Below are 15739 nucleotides of genomic sequence, written 5' to 3'. Positions count from 1 at the left end.
CTCTCCCTCTCTCTTTCTATTCTCTCTTTCTCTCTGTCTCTCTCTATATCTCTCTCTGTCCGTCTCTCTTTCTCTCTCTGTCTCTCTCTCTCTCTCTCTCTCTCTCTCCCTCCCTCCCCCCCCCCCCTTCTCTCTCTCTCGATTTTCCAAACCGTTCCCTGCATCGATTACTCAGACAATAAATCCTGTTGGGGAATGCTCTTCATCCCAACGCACAGTCAGGCACAAACGGGAGCGTGTCCTCTGGCCAGTGCTCGACAAAGAAGTAGCTGAATCGGAAAGGATTCCCGAGTCCTCTCCGGTCGCAAAGGGAGAAATGTAAAATGTCTGAAAAGTACCGGTTTCGTAATCGCCGAACAAATATCGGTTTGACCCCGTGAAATCTCGTGTGTTCGGACATCTGACGGACAGGTTTACTTTCGCGCTGGTTTCTCGTCACTGGTTAGTATACCCGCCCGTCATGCAAAATGATGGTTTCATTCCCCGACGAGGAATTAGTTTTGCTGTTTCCATATTAAATGTGATTTCAAACGGAATTTTCAAAACAAACAGAAAAGTGTTAAGGAGGTTAAGTCGGAGTTTGATGTTGAAATGATCGGTTCATCGGGGATGTGGAACAGGCCGGTCTGCAGTGACCCCGGGAAGGGAGAATCTCGCGATCGGTGTTCAGCTTCTTCAGATATCCCCTCAGCGACTCTGTATCTCAGCGCCATTCAGTGTAACCCTCAGTGACAGAGTCCCATGTTCGCTAAAATTTTTCCATCATCCACCTCTGCTATACTTTAAACTTTAAGCAAAGGCCGGACTTACGCTCGATTTAAGGAGTATGGTTCAACGAGTTAGAAAGGAGGAGAGAGTGAAACCGAGAACTTCGCCGAGCTCAGGCCACCCGGCAGAGACTGATTGAGATTCTCTCCCCCAACACCGCGCCCAGAGCTCAGGGTGAAAGGTCATCGACCTGAAACGTGAACTCTGTTTCTCCCTCCGCAGACGCTGTCTGAGCTGCGGAATATTTCCGGCAGTTTCAGATTTTACTTCGGTAATTGTCCTGTTTTCTCCGACCCCAGGATCGATACACTCCCCATACGTTCCGGGACACAGTGACCACTTTCCATGTAAAATGCCCTTGTGCCTGGCCTCCGCAGTTGTAAGGAGTGTGTAATCGTGGCCGAGTCGCTTGCAGATGCGATATGAATTTATTGGGAGTTTCCCGCGAAGCTTCTAAATCGGACAAATATTTGTTCCTCACGTTTTCTTTTTATGGTGTCCTCGACTCTCTGATGGAAATCATTCATTCACGCAGATTGTGAAAATCGGTGTCCTAGCATCGACTACTAGTCAACATCGTCCAACGAAGAAATGGATCATTTAATCCTTTTTCACTCCCTGTCTTGGTGGCGCAATCGGTGAGCGCGTTCGGCTGTTAACCGACAGGTTGGTCGTTCGAGACCACCCAGGGTGTCTGGGGATCCAGCAGCTTTTTCGGTGCATTTGATTGTCTGCTGGGATAGTGGGTGGGGGTGGAATGGGGGGATGCTCCCTTTCTGCTGCCGTACAGAGTGCAGTGGGGACTTAAATGGTTTTATTTTTGCCAGATACAATATGTGACAAAAAGCTTCCCTTTTATAATTTTCATAGACATCAAACTCTTACTATCTCTTCTTTCAGTTGGTCCTGACGAAGGGTCTCGGCCCGAAACGTCGACTGTACCTCTCCCTATGGGTGCTGCCTGGCTTGCTGCGTTCACCAGCATTTTTTATGTGAGTTGCTTTCATAGACATCATATCATGACACAGAGCATTGTCTGAGAACAAGGTTCATCATTAATTAAATGCAGAATAAAGTGTAACAGCCACAGAGAAATCACAGTGCGGGAAAATAATAAGGTGGAGCGTCGTGACGAGGGAGATTGTGAGGCGTCCATCTTTTTTAACGAGGAGACCATTCAAACTATGCTTCAGAGCGTGGCACATGCTTTATTTTCCGTGATCATTCTGCTGGAGTCTAATTGGTTCTTTTCCACAAAAATTATCATGATGCTCAGGAAGAGAACTGAACAAGGATGAAGTATGATCGCACTGGATAGTGGAGCAGCCTCGGGGCCGAATGACTGTGGCCATCAGCCATTATCCGTGTTGCAATGCTCAGTTGTGATATGCAGGAAGGTTTGGACCTGAACACTTCTGTATTTTAAGTGGGGATGTAGCTCAGTGGAAGAGCGCATGCTTTGCGTGTAAGAGGTCCCGGGTTCGATCCCCGGCATCTCCACGCTAGTGAGCTGGAATTTTGAACATTGCAAAGCTCAAACCGAATCATCAGGTTTGCAGTCGGCACAATGACGGTACCGCGATACAGCGGCACACATAAAGGAGGTAGAATGATGCTTTGAGTCTGAACGTGGACAAGACCAAAGAGATGATTCATTTGGAAGGTGCAGGCTGACCGCTCATTACCGCAAATAAACGGCTCCTCAACAGAGAGAGAGAGTGGACCACCAAACCCGCCCTATGAACGCCACAGAGAACAGCAAGAAAGCGCACCGGTGTGTCCACTTCCTGGCTTCAGTGAGACTTCCCCAACCCCTCTTCAATCTGTGTTTATTTCACAGGAGGGTCATTGAGCGAGCTCTAACCACTTGCTAAACCGTCTGGTACGAGAATCGCAAGACATCCGACGGCAGGACTCTACAGAGGAGAGAGAGGACTGCGACAGCAGCTCACTTTCACATTCAGACCCAGTGATTTGCGGGCTATTGAAAACTGACGGAATTCTGTCCTTCATTGGATCATATGGACGGATGGGAAGGTGAACGAGACTCGGGATTGGACAAATTAATCCCGGAGTGCGGGTGTGTTCTCCGGTTCACCTCAGACTGCGGTCGCTGCTGGTCACGTCGAGACTGACCGACGTAGCATCCACAAAATGCAGCAGGAACTCAACGGGCATCTGCGCACGAAATATGGACTGTTTCCTCCTCCCCAGAGATGCTGTCAGACCTGGTGATTTGCCCCGGCATTCTGTGTTCTGGATTTGCAGCATCTGCAGAATCTCCTGTGTTTATAACCTAAATAACAGTCAGCAGGCAAAGAGAATCTCCCGCTGTATATTGTAGACCACATCCATGGCTACAACTCGAAAGCTTATAAAGAAACTCCCATCGGGGTCTTCTTACCCGAGCAGCTTCTTAATCCCCCTACGAGGATTCTACATCTCCCGATCCTGCTCCGCTCTGACTGAGACTCCATCCAGTTCAGTGACTGATTTCCTGGTGAAAGGTCATTGAGCTGAACGTGAATTCGGTTTCTCTCTTCACAGCCGCTAACAGATCTGCTGAATATTTCCAGCAATCCCCGCTTTTAGTTCAGGATCAACCCTGTTTATCTGACTCCGGGATTTGAATCCAGCTGTGAAGAACTTGTAGTCGTGGCCGAGTGGTTAAGGCGATGGACTAGAAATCCATTGGAGTTTTCCCGCGCAGGTTCGAGTCCTGCCGACTACGTGTTTATATCGGTTTTGACTCCCTGATCCCTCCCAGGGATACAGATTGTAAAGAGCCAGTCGAAACACCCAACTTTTTTCGCCGCCTCCAAAACCAGGAAGTGCCCATGTGATCTGCTTTTATTCAGGTGGGCTGTACGATGCAATTAGTCAGCCGCTGTTCGGCTTTTATCCGAAGTGCTGGTGGTTCCAGCTTATCCAGGGACGCTACTGATCCAGTGGCCTTTTGTGTCCGTTTTGTGCGCTCCGTGCTGTTCCTAATACATTCATTTAAAAAAAAAATCCACATATAGAAAACTGAACACTACCACGACCTGTCTTGCTTACATTCATGTTGGCATAAACTTAATATATTGTACATGGACGATCAAACCAACAGAAACTCTTACAGGGCACCAATGTATTTCATGTTTAAATTTATGTTATCGCCACTTGAACTAGAGGGATAAACTCACTCGACTTCAGTCACACCAGCACTGACTGTTTCCACAACTCACTTTCAAACTCGACATTTCATGCTAGAAACATTTTTGCTTTGTTGTTATTATTATTACTTTCTCAGCTCAAGCTGGCCTGAAGTACGGGTGTGCTGAAGAACACTCATTCCTCAATAGCTACGGACTTCGGACCATTCTAGTGGTGTATAGTATAGTGGCTTTCAGGAGATTTACAGAAATTTTGCTTTAGTGGCCAAAATGTTTAATGCTATTGTCTAGTGACTTTGAGGTACTAGATGTTGATATTACCATTGGGACTATGTATACCCTGTTCATGCTCGATAAGCTTTATTTTATTAGGCCTTTATTATGTATTTATAACATTTTTGTGTTAACCACCTGGCCCTGTAATGCCACAACGAACCCCTCTGTTTCTGGGAAGAGGTCTCCAACACTGAGCCAAGCGTTCCACGTCTCCTTCTTCACATCTAGTCTGCTCAGATCATGGGGATGTTTTCCATGGAGGGTTGCTGCTCCTATAACTTTATATAATTAAGGAGGGTTGCTGCTCCTACAACTTTATATAATTTATTATAATTTGATAATTAATATTATCAAATATAACTTTATTTGATTATTATTTTACGTTTTTGTATTTTCACAGTCTGTTATGTTTTCTGCATTGATTGTCCGTCTTGTGTGCACTCTTTCATTGATCGTATTCTGTTTCTGTGCACTTACTGTGAATCCTCTCGAGAAAATGCATCTAATGGTAGCATATCTGATAATGAATTGACTTTGAACTCTGAAGTGTTCTGCGCCGCTACACAGGACACAGGACCCAGACCCTCGGTGCCCTCTCGTGGCCAGTGGCTGGTACTGCCTCACAGATCTCAGAGCGATTCTCCGGGTTGTTTTGTGAACCCAGGAGCCGGGACGTTTCGCTTCTTCTTCACATCAACGTGCAAGTTAAATAAAGCGGCGACTTGCTGCTCCTCTGCGAAGTTCACGGGTCGGTCACATTAGTACAAAGGGAAAAAAATTTAATGTTTCAGGCGGAGCTCCATTCTTCATCACTGGGAAAGAGAGAAAATAAGGTACTTTTCAGTTTCAGACAAGATGGGCGAGCGTGATCAGGCAGAAGAAAAGCCGCGGATCTGGTGAGACCAAGTGAGTGACTGTGACTGTTATCATCGGGACACTTGTTTCTATGTTGCATAAACATCAAAACTGCGGGAATTGTCCAGTACAGCAGACTATGGTAATGAAAGGAGGGGAAAAAAAGAGTCATAGATCAGGTGGGCGATGGTCGAAGATGGGTATTTTTTGGCACAAGAATCAGAGTAACACACACAAAACACTGGACGCTCTCAGCAGGTCAGTCAGCATCTGTGGAGAGGAATAACAAATCGCGTTCCTTCATAAGTACTGGACAGGAAGTAGGAAGAAGCCAGAATGAGAAAGTGAGGGAGGAGAAGGAGTTCACGCTACAAAGTGATAGGTGAAGCCAGCTGAGGAAGGAAACTGGATATGTTCGGGAAAGGGGATTATTGAAAAATGGGAGGTGATATGTGAAGCCATTTGAGGAAAGAATGTAGATATGTTGGAGAAAGGGGAGATTGAAAACTGGGAGGTGATAGGTGGAGCCAGGTGAGAACAAGAGGTAGATATGTTGGGCAAAGGGCAGTATTGAAAACTGGGAGGTGATAGGTGGAGCCAGGTGAGGATGGAAGGTAGAAATGTTGGAGAAAGGGAAATAAATGAGAGGCTGGGTGGTGATTAGTGGAAAAGGAAAAGGGCTGAAAAGCAGAAATCAGATTGGAGAGGCGGGTTGACTGGAGGGAGGCAGTAGTCAGTCGAGGAAAGGTGAAGACGCAAGAGAAATCCCGAAATGAAAATTAAAACAGTGAGTAGAATGGAGAAATTTACTGTGTTAGAGAAATCGATGCTCATAATCTCAGTTTGAGGGCTACCCAGACGGAATATGAAGTGTTGCTCCTCCAACCCGAGCGTGGCTTCATCGTGGCAGCAGAGCAATCCATGGACCAACATGTCAGAATAGGAATGGGAGTGGAATTAAAATGGTTGACTATAGGTAAATCCTGCTTGTTGCGGACGGAGCAAAGTTGCTCGACAAAATGGTTCTCCAATCCATAAACAACAGGAATTCTGCAGATGCTGGAAATTCAAGCAACACACATCAAAGTTACTGGTGAACGCAGCAGGCCAGGAGACTAGTCCTGACGAAGGGTCTCGGCCTGAAACGTCGACTGCACCTCTTCTTACAGATGCTGCTTGGCCTGCTGCTTTCACCAGCAACTTTGATGTGTGTTTCTCCAATCCATCTTGCGTCTCGCAATTGTAGATGAGGCCGTATTGGAAGCACTCGATACAGTAGATTGGCCCAGGCAAACTCACAGCTGAAGTGTTTCCTCACCTGGAAGGACTGTTTGGGGTCCTGAATGTTGTGAGGGAGGAGGTGAACGGGCAGGCGCAGCATTCTTCCGTTTGGTTAAATGCCAGAAGGGTAATCAGTGGGAGTGTGTAGTCGTGGCCGAATTGTTTCGCAATGCACCCGGAATCCATTGGGATTTCCTCGCGCAGCTTCGAGACCTGACAACTGTGTATTTCCAACATTTTCTGTTTGACTCTCTGATGCAAACCAGTCATGAAGACTGTGAAAAACCGGGTCCCGCCCAGCAGCGATTGTTGGTCACGTTCTACAACGCAGAATTGAACCATTTATTCCTACTTTCCACAAAACTTGTCTGTGCGGCGCATCGGTGAGCGCGTCCGGCTGTTAACCGACAGGCTGGCGGCCAATGATCCGGCAGATTTGTTTCTGTTGTGTTTCATTGGCAGCTGGGAAACGCTGCGCTGAACGGAGGCCGGGTCTCCCTACTGCGGCCGCGATGGGAATTTAAACTTTTATATTTTAGACACATGTACCGAGATACAGAGAAAACCTTCTCGTTCATACTGTCCGTGGAGTTGAAATTATTGCGCAGTGCCTTAAGATCGCACAAGGTAAAGCAACAACAGAGTGCAGAATAAAGTGTAACAGCGACAGAGAAAGCACAGCGCAGGTAAATAATAAGGGGCAGCAACATAACGAGGTGGATTGTGAGGTCAAATGTGCACCTTACCGTACTAAGAAACGATTCAGTAGACAAAACAGCGGGACTGAAACTATCCATGAGTCTGTGATACTTTTTTTCAGGATTTTGTGCTTTCTGCGCGATGGAAGAGGGGAAAGGAGAGAATATCCGGGATGCGGGGTGTCTTTGCTCAGGAATCTGTCTGTTCGATTTGACCAGAAAGTGCGTTTCCTGGAGCGGAGTCCTTGGAACTAACGGCCTTGCCGGGACTAATATTGTTTTTCTTTTTTTTCCATTTAATTTGGGGTCCACTTTTTTCTTTCTTCTATTTTAAAACTCTTTTTTTTATTATTTTTTTCCAAAGTTATAAACAAAATAACAATGTTGATACAAAGAGATTGGAATAATCTTATTTTTGATAAACGTGTACAGAAAAGATTTCAGATAACACAGGTATAATAGACCTGCAAACTCATGATGTAATTAATCAAAAAGAATAAAACAAATAAAAGGCAAAAAATACAAAGAAAAACCCCAAACAAGAAAGAAAAAAAGAACTAAATATTAAACCCCAAAAAAGCAAACCGAACAAAACAGGGCTAGACCAATATCGTAAATCGAACACGTTCAGTAATGTCGTCAACTCCGCTCCGCTATTCGTATATTTTAAGTTAATAAGAAGGATTCGGGAAGGTCAAATTACATCGTATGAAAATGTTGAATAAATGGTTTCCAAGTTTCTTCAAATTTAACCAAAGGATCAAAAATATCACTTCTATTTTTTTTTTCTAAATTTAAACCTAATATAGTTTGGGGAAACCATTGGAATGTAGTATGAGGATTGGTCTCCTTCCAGTTCAATAAAATAGATCTTCTGGCCATTAAAGTAACAAATGCAATCACCCGACAGGCTGAAGAGGATAAAAATCTATGTTCTACCATTGGCAATCCAAAAATTGCCGTAATGGGATGAGGTTGTAAATCAAAACACAGAAATGCTGAGATAATAACAAAAAACATCTTTCCAATATTTTTTGAAAAGAGGACAGGACCAAAACATATGAGTTGAAGAAGCCAATTCAGAGTGACATCTGTCACAAATAGGGTTTATATGGGAATAAAAACGGGCTGATTTAGCTTTAGACAAATGTGCTCAATGCACTAATTTAAATTGTATTAATGTATGTTTAGCAGATGTAGAAGAAGTACTGACTAATTGAAAAAAAATCCCATTTCGCTAGAGGTAGGCAAAGTTGAAGTTCCCTTTCCCATTCAATTTTAATTTTATCAGATATACCTGGCTGTAATTTCATAATTGTATCATAGATAAATGTTATTATGTGTGTTTTTCATTTAATTTGGGGTCCTCGATCATTCAGTCGGAGTTCAACCCAGATGAAGGATGAGAATTCAATCTCTGATCTACTAGGTGATGATAATTAATAAAACGTTTAGACTCACAGTAAATTGCCCATAGATTAGTGTGAGTGGTCTACTTAGCCCCACGAGTTCCGTGTACATAGTTCTGAAAGAGGTTATTTTAGAGTCTAAAATTGTAGATTTTTAAATTGCCAACAATAGAACTCAGATCTACTGGTTGGGAAGCCTCTATGCTCACCGTTATACCGCAATCGGCTCATGATCGAGTGGAGGTTGGAGTAGTGAACCATCTCTTTTACTCTATGAACCTATAATTCGAATATCAGTTTCCGAGCTGTTTTCTGGAGGATCATTCCTCACTCTGTTGCAGTACCAGTTCCGACCAGTGGGTGTCGCGAGGTTCCGACAGACCGGAGAAACAAAACACTCTGGATTCGGACTGCAGGGAGAATCGACTCTTCCGAGAGTAGGAGCTAGAAATGGTTCCCTGCCTCACGCATCAGCGAAAGGGAAAACAAACCCTGATTATAAATGTTTCAAACAACGGAAAGAACACGCATTTAGACGCTGATGGGATCCGTTCCTTGGGCAAAGTAAGCGACTGAATCGCTAAGGAATCCTGAGACCCTCCAGTCACACAGTGAGGTGGGGAGGGGTGAAAGGCGCCACCTCTGCACTCAATAAACAGACATCAAATTGAGTCTGTGAACTCTCCTGTACCCTGACACCCGTATGAACGCCCTGATGAAGGATCTCAGACAGAAACGTCGACGGTTTACTCTTTTCCATTGATGCTGCGTGGACTGCTGAGTTCCTCCAGCATTTTGTCTGTATTACTTTGATTTCTAGCATCTGCAGATTTTCCTGGTTGCAATCGTTATGACAGATTCCACACCCTCGTTTACTCCTCACTAGTGTGCTGGTTAATCTCCCCTCCAATCAATCGGTAGACTAGGGATCGATTCCCTGACGTGCAAACCGTTTTCCAGCTGGAAATGAAAACTGGAAATACAGGAGAATTTTTGAATAAAACAAAACGGGGTTGGAGTGGTTGTTTAGAATATGAAACAACCCAGACGGCAGATAGTCCTGGACGGGAGAGTTTACCGAGAAAGTTGTGTTCAGCACGTTTTTCCCAATTAATCCATCCACGAGACTGCAATTGAGCGCCGTTTGGCGTGACACTCGGTGACCGATTCTGTCACTTCGAAACATTAAACATGGTCTGTTGCTGAGATATAAGCTCGCACCTTTCGGGCACATGCCGATTCTGTCAGTGTGTCGGCGTGACTGTAGAAGGCAGCGAGAAGAACAGCTGAGACACTTTGGAAAGAACGATGCCAAGTGGGCAACGTATTTATTGCCCGGTTTAAATCCACCCCGTCCCTCTCCCAGACTCGGTCCCTCCGAACAGACTCTCAGAAAGTGAACTGAGGGAAGGAATGGCGAAGTTTCACTCTACGACGTCATTCAAACATGAGAGCATGCGCAGCGTCCTTCCGTCCCTTGACCTGATTGACAGAGGACAGCAGAACACGTCCCCGGGAGCGGTTTTACAGCAGCCGGAAATGGAGAGCTCCTGGGCGCGGGACAAGGGCGCTACCAGTGTCCTCCTTCCAGCAGTAGCGCAGCGCTCCGGGAGCGGCTCTACAGACAGGATCGGAGATCGGCACTGACTTCGGAGATGGTAGCTGGGAGAAAGAGGCGGAGTGTAACAACGACTGAGTTCGGAATCGCGAGTGAGCGCGTAGAGAGTGGCTGTTCCCGGGCTGGGGCCATGAGTTGTGATATACGGAAAGATTGTGAATAAAAAATAAAATCAACAAAGAATCAATAAGCGAACAATAAATAAAGGAAAGATAGGTTATCAAATTAAAATTTCATTGCATATAAAAATAGTAAAAGTTGATTTTATATTTATATGAGGTGGAAATTGTGGCGAAAGTGAACTTAGTTCCCTTCGAGGACGAGAATGGCGAAGTGATATACGGTCATAAAAAATGGCCGAGGCTTTGAATGATTGTTCTGTGTCGGTCTTCATAGTGGAGGACACGTCTGATACGCCAAAGGACATGCTATGGCTGTGATCCGATATGAGGACCTCAATACAATAACTATCACTGAAGAGGTAGTGCTGAGCAAACTTGTGGTCCTCAAGATAGACAAGTCTCTTTCCAGGTCCTATTTGGATGCACACCATGTTACTGAAAAAAATGGCAGAAGTTATTGCAGAGATTTTGTGGATAAATTACCAAGATTCTCTGCACTCTGGGTATGTCCCGGCAGATTGAAAAATGGCGAACGTCACGCCACTGTTGAGAAACGGATGTAGGTAAAAGACAGGTAACTATTGACCAGTTAGTTTAACATCTGTAGTTGGAAAAATGCTCGAAACTATCAGTAAAGAGGAAATAGCGAGGCATCTGAAAAAAAAACAGATCCATCAGGCAGATGCAGCATGGGTTCAGCAAAGGTAGATTGAGTTTAACAAACTTACTGGACATCTTTAACGACATAAGGGATGCGGCTGCTGGAGCAGAAGAGATGGACGTTATTTACTTAGATTTCCAGAAGACGTTTGATAAACTTCTATTGTCACGGTGTGGTCCGTGAGGTCCGTATTCCGGTTCACGTTCCGGTACGTGGACTCAGGACTCCGGGTCTTCCAGCTTTTCCTTGTTTTGATTGAGTTAATCATAGGTACCTGATTCCCATCTTGAGGCTTGGAATATAAGTAGCCTTGGGGCTAAGTGTGGGCGGCTGGTTTGTCTTGTCAAGATCCCCTGGGAGGAACTTGCTGGTGGAAGGCTAGTGTGGCCACTTGCCATATTTAGACCGCGTTGGAGAACCATCGCTTAATGCCGCCTTGCTGTCGGTAGTCGGAGCTGTCTTTGCGATATGGATTCGGCTGTTTCCCGGGCCAGCTGCGTGGCTGCCAGCCACTGCGAGCTAGGTTGGGTCCGGCTGTTTCCTTAGCCAGCTTAGATTGCCGGCTAAACTGAGATTTGGAGCTACCACGGATCATACATGGAACTTTCTGTTTCGCTTTGGTGTTTACCTTTTCTTGTCCTCGCCTCCGTGCGGTGCCGTTGCCCTGCGGGGGGACCTGTCTTGTCTTCTCTTGTCTTTGCCTCTGTTGGGTATTCCGGCCGTTCTGCTGTTACCCCGCGAATGATCCTGTCCCACCTTGGTGTGGAGAAGTGGAGTCCCCGCTTGTCTAAGTATAAGTCCCGGCTCTATGTCTATGTACTGTCCTGTCTCATATTGGTGTCTTGTTAAAGATGAGTCCCGGCTTGTCGAAGAATAAGTCCCGGCTCTATGTTGATGTACAGTTCGCAGTCTCCAACCTCAAGACCAAGACACCAGCGAATCTCCCAGTTCAAGATCAAGACCCCAGCCAGGCTCCCAGCTCAAGACCAAGACCTCAGCCAGTCTCCCAACTCATGCCCAAGACCCCAGCCAGTCTCCCAGCTCAAACCCAAGACCACAGCCAGTCTCCCAGCTCAAATCCAAGATCCCAGCCAGTCTCCCAGCTCAAATCCAAGACCGCAGCCAGTCTCCCAGCTCAAATCCAAGACCCCAGCCATTCTCCAAGCCTCAAGCCTCAAGTCCCCAGCCTCAAACCTCAAGTCCCCAGCCTCAGGCCTCAAGACTCAAGACCCCAGCTCAAGGATCAAGACTCAAGACCCCAGCCTCAAGCCTCAAGCCTCAAGACACCAGCCTCAACCCTCAAGCCTCAAGACCCCAGCCTCAACCCTCAAGACTCAAGACCCCAACCTCAACCCTCAAGACTCAAGACCCCAGCCTCAAGCCTAATGCCCCCAGCCTCAAGCCTCAGGACTCAAGACCCCAGCCACAAGCCTAAAGCCCCCAGCCTCGAGCCTCAGACTCAAGACTCTCGACCTCAGCCACGTCCTGTCCTGAAGTCATGTCATGTCTTTACCTGGCTCTGGGGCCCGAGCTCGATGCAAAATCCAGGTTCTGGGTCGTTGTCCAGTCTCTGGCTCTGAGCTCCTAGTGCATATTACCTTGTCCACGTTTCCTGTCTTGTCCATGTCCTAGCGCAAGTCTGCATTACTGCTCCTGTTCTGTATCCTGTCACGTCCTTACTCTAGTCAAGTCCTGTTCCTTGTACTTCAATGTCTGTGTCTTGCATTTGAGTCCATCCCCAACGCTCCCTATTGCGACAGCTATAAAAAGACGTGTCCATAAGATAAGGATGCATAGAGTTGGGGTGATGTATTCACATGGATGGAGGATTGGTGAATTAATAGAAAGCAGATACATGCGTGTTACTCTGTTTAGCGATCAGTGGTGAATGGTGAGCCGCAGGGTTCGGTGCTGGACCGGTAAATCTTCATGAAATACTTTAATAATCTGCAAAAGGGCACCGAGTGTAATATATCCAAGTTTGCTGATGACACAAAATTGAGTGGGAAAGCAAATTGCGCAGCAGAGGAGGGCAAAGGGCTTAATTAGGAAAGGAAAACAAAATCAGAGAAAACTGGCAGGGAACATAAAAGCTGACTGTAAAAGCTTTTGTAGATATGTGAAAAGAAAAAGATTGATTAAAACAAATGTAGGTCCCTTACAGTCAGAAACAGATAAATTGATCATGGGGAACAAGGATATGGCAGGCCAATTGAAAAACTACTTTGGTTCTGTCTTCACTAAGGAGGACATAATTAATCTTCCGGAAATAGTAGGGGACCGAGGGTCTGGTGAGGTGGAGGAACTGAGGGAAATACATGTTAGTAGGGAAGTGGTGTTAGGTAAATTGAAGAGATTAAAGGCAGATAAATCCCCAGGGCCAGATGGTCTGCATCCCAGACTGCTTAAGGAAGTCGCCCAAGAGATAGTGGTTGCATTAGTGATCATTTTTCAAAACGCTTTAGATTCTGGACTAGCTTCTGAGGATTGCAGGGTGGCTAATGTAACCCCGCATTTTACAAAAGATGGGAGAGAGAAATCGGGGAATTATAGACCGGTTAGGCTAACATCGGTGGTGGGGAAAATGCTACAGACTGTTATCAAAGATATGATAACAGCACATTTGGAAAGCGGTGAATCGTCGGAAAAAGTCCGCATGGATTTGTGAATGAAAAATGATATCTGACGAATCTCATAGAATTTTTTGAGGATGTAACTAGTCGAGTGGATAGGGGAGAACCAGTGGATATGGTATATTTGGATTTTCAAAAGGCTTTTGACAAGGTCCCACACAGGAGTTTAGTGTGCAAACTTAAAGCACACGGTATTGAGGGTAAGGTATTGATGTGGATAGAGAATTGGTTGGCAGACAAGAAGCAAAGAGTGGGAATAAACGGGACCTTTTCAGAATGGCAGGCAGTGACTAGTGGGGTACCGCAATGCTCAGTGCTGGGACCCCAGTTGTTTACAATATATATTAATGACTTAGATGAGAGAATTAAATGCAGCATCTCCAAATTTGCGGATGACACGAAGCTGGGCGGCAGTGTTAGCTGTGAGGAGGATGCTAAGAGGATGCAGGGTGACTTGGATAGGTTAGGTGAGTGAGCAAATTCATGGCCGGTTCAATTTAATGTGGATAAATGTGAGGTTATCGACGTTGGTGGCAAAAACAGGAAAACAGATTATTATCTGAATGGCGGCAGAGTAGGAAAACGGACCTGAGTGTCATTGAAAGTGGGCATGCAGGTACAGCAGGCGTTGAAATAGGCGAATGGTATGCTGGCATTCGTAGTAAGAGGATTCCAGTACAGGAGCAGGGAGGTACTACTGCAGTTGTACAAAGCCATGGTAAGTACTGGAATACTGTGTGCAGTTTTGGTCCCCTAATCTGAGGATTCCTGCCATAGAAGGAGTACAAAGAAGGTTCACCAGATTAATTCCTGGGATGGCAGGACTTTCATATGATGAAAGACTGGATCGACTAGTCCTATACTCGCTGGAATTTAGAAGATTGAGGGGGGTTCTGATTGAAACGTATAAAATCCTAAAGGGTTTGGACAAGCTAGATGCAGGACGATTGTTGGGGAGGTCCAGAACGAGGGGCCACAGTTTAAGCATAAAGGGGAAGCCTTTTAGGACCGAGATGAGAAAAACTTCTTCATACAGAGAGTTGTGAATCTGTGGAATTCTCTGCCACAGGAAACAGTTGAGGCCAGTTCATTGGCTATATTTAAGAGAGAGTTAGATATGGCCCTTGTGGATAAAGGGATCACGGGGTATGGAGAGAAGGCAGGTAAAGGGTTCTGAGTTGGATGATCAGCCATGATCATACTGAATGGCCGTCTAGGCGAAGGGCAGAATGTCCTACTCCTGCACCTATTTTCTATGTTTCTATGAGCTTTTAGACAATGAGGAGAGATTGAGTTGCCTGGAACTGTAGTCGCTGGAAATCAGGAGAGGAGATCTTATAGAAACATATAAAATTATAAAAGGGATAGTTACGATCTAGGCGGGAAAGTGGTTTCCACTGGCAAGTGAGACTAGAACTAGGAAAAGGAGCCTCAAGATTAGGGGGAGTAGATTTATGACGGAGAAGCAGAAGAACTGCGTTTCCCTGACGTTCTTGAATCTGTGGAATTCTCTGCCATTAGAAGCAATGGAGGCTATCTAAGTAAATATACTTAACAAGCGTTGGACAGATTTTTGCATGTTTGGAGAATTAAGCGTTATGGGTGAAAGGCAGGCAGGTGAAGAAGACTCCATGGCGAGATAAGCCATGACATTATTGAATGGCAGTGCAAGCTTGACGGCCGGATGCGCTACTCTTCCTATGTCTCATTCTCTGATGTTTTTCTGATGTAACTGGGAAGTTTGGCCGCATTTTTTGTAATTTAATTACAATTATAAAACGTGAGGTAGTGACGAAACACACTGATGAAGGTAGAGCCGTAGATGTAGTGTATATGGATTTCAGCAAGGCATTTGAGAAGGTACCCCATACAATGTTTATTGAGGCAGTAAGGGGGCATGGGATGCAAGTGGACCTTGCTTTGTGAATCGAAAATTGGCTTGCTCACAGAAGGCAATGATTGGTTGTACATGGGTCAATTTCTGCATGGAGGTCGGTGACCACCTCTGTGCCTCTGGGATCTGTTATGAGACCCCTTCTCTTCGTGATTTTTCTGAATGACCTTAATGAAGAAGTGGTGGGATGAATAGTAAATTTGCTGACGGCACAAAGATTGGGTGTGGTATATAATATGGAGGGCTGGCAGAGGTTACAGCGTGACATTGATAGGATGCAAAACTGGGCTGAGAAGTGGCAGATGGAGTTCAACTCAAATAAATGTGAGGTGGTTCATCTTGGTAGTCAAATATGATGGTATAATATGG

The 15739-nt window shown here is 45.5% G+C and overlaps 2 non-coding genes across 2 annotated transcripts; both read left to right on the top strand.

Annotated features, from left to right (window-relative positions):
• Positions 1-2196: 2196 nt before the first annotated feature.
• Positions 2197-2268, top strand: trnaa-ugc (transfer RNA alanine (anticodon UGC)). Its single transcript has one exon. It is a non-coding gene; the product is annotated as a tRNA-Ala (tRNA).
• Positions 2269-3417: 1149 nt separating this feature from the next.
• trnas-aga (transfer RNA serine (anticodon AGA)) lies at positions 3418-3499 on the top strand. The gene has a single exon. It is a non-coding gene; the product is annotated as a tRNA-Ser (tRNA).
• The last annotated feature ends 12240 nt before the right edge of the window (positions 3500-15739 follow it).

This window comes from Mobula birostris, chromosome 28 (assembly GCF_030028105.1).
Source record: "Mobula birostris isolate sMobBir1 chromosome 28, sMobBir1.hap1, whole genome shotgun sequence".
Classification (NCBI taxonomy): Eukaryota; Metazoa; Chordata; class Chondrichthyes; order Myliobatiformes; family Myliobatidae; genus Mobula; species Mobula birostris.
The sequence above is the reverse complement of the archived record's forward strand: the minus strand, read 5'-3'. Positions and strand labels throughout refer to the sequence as shown.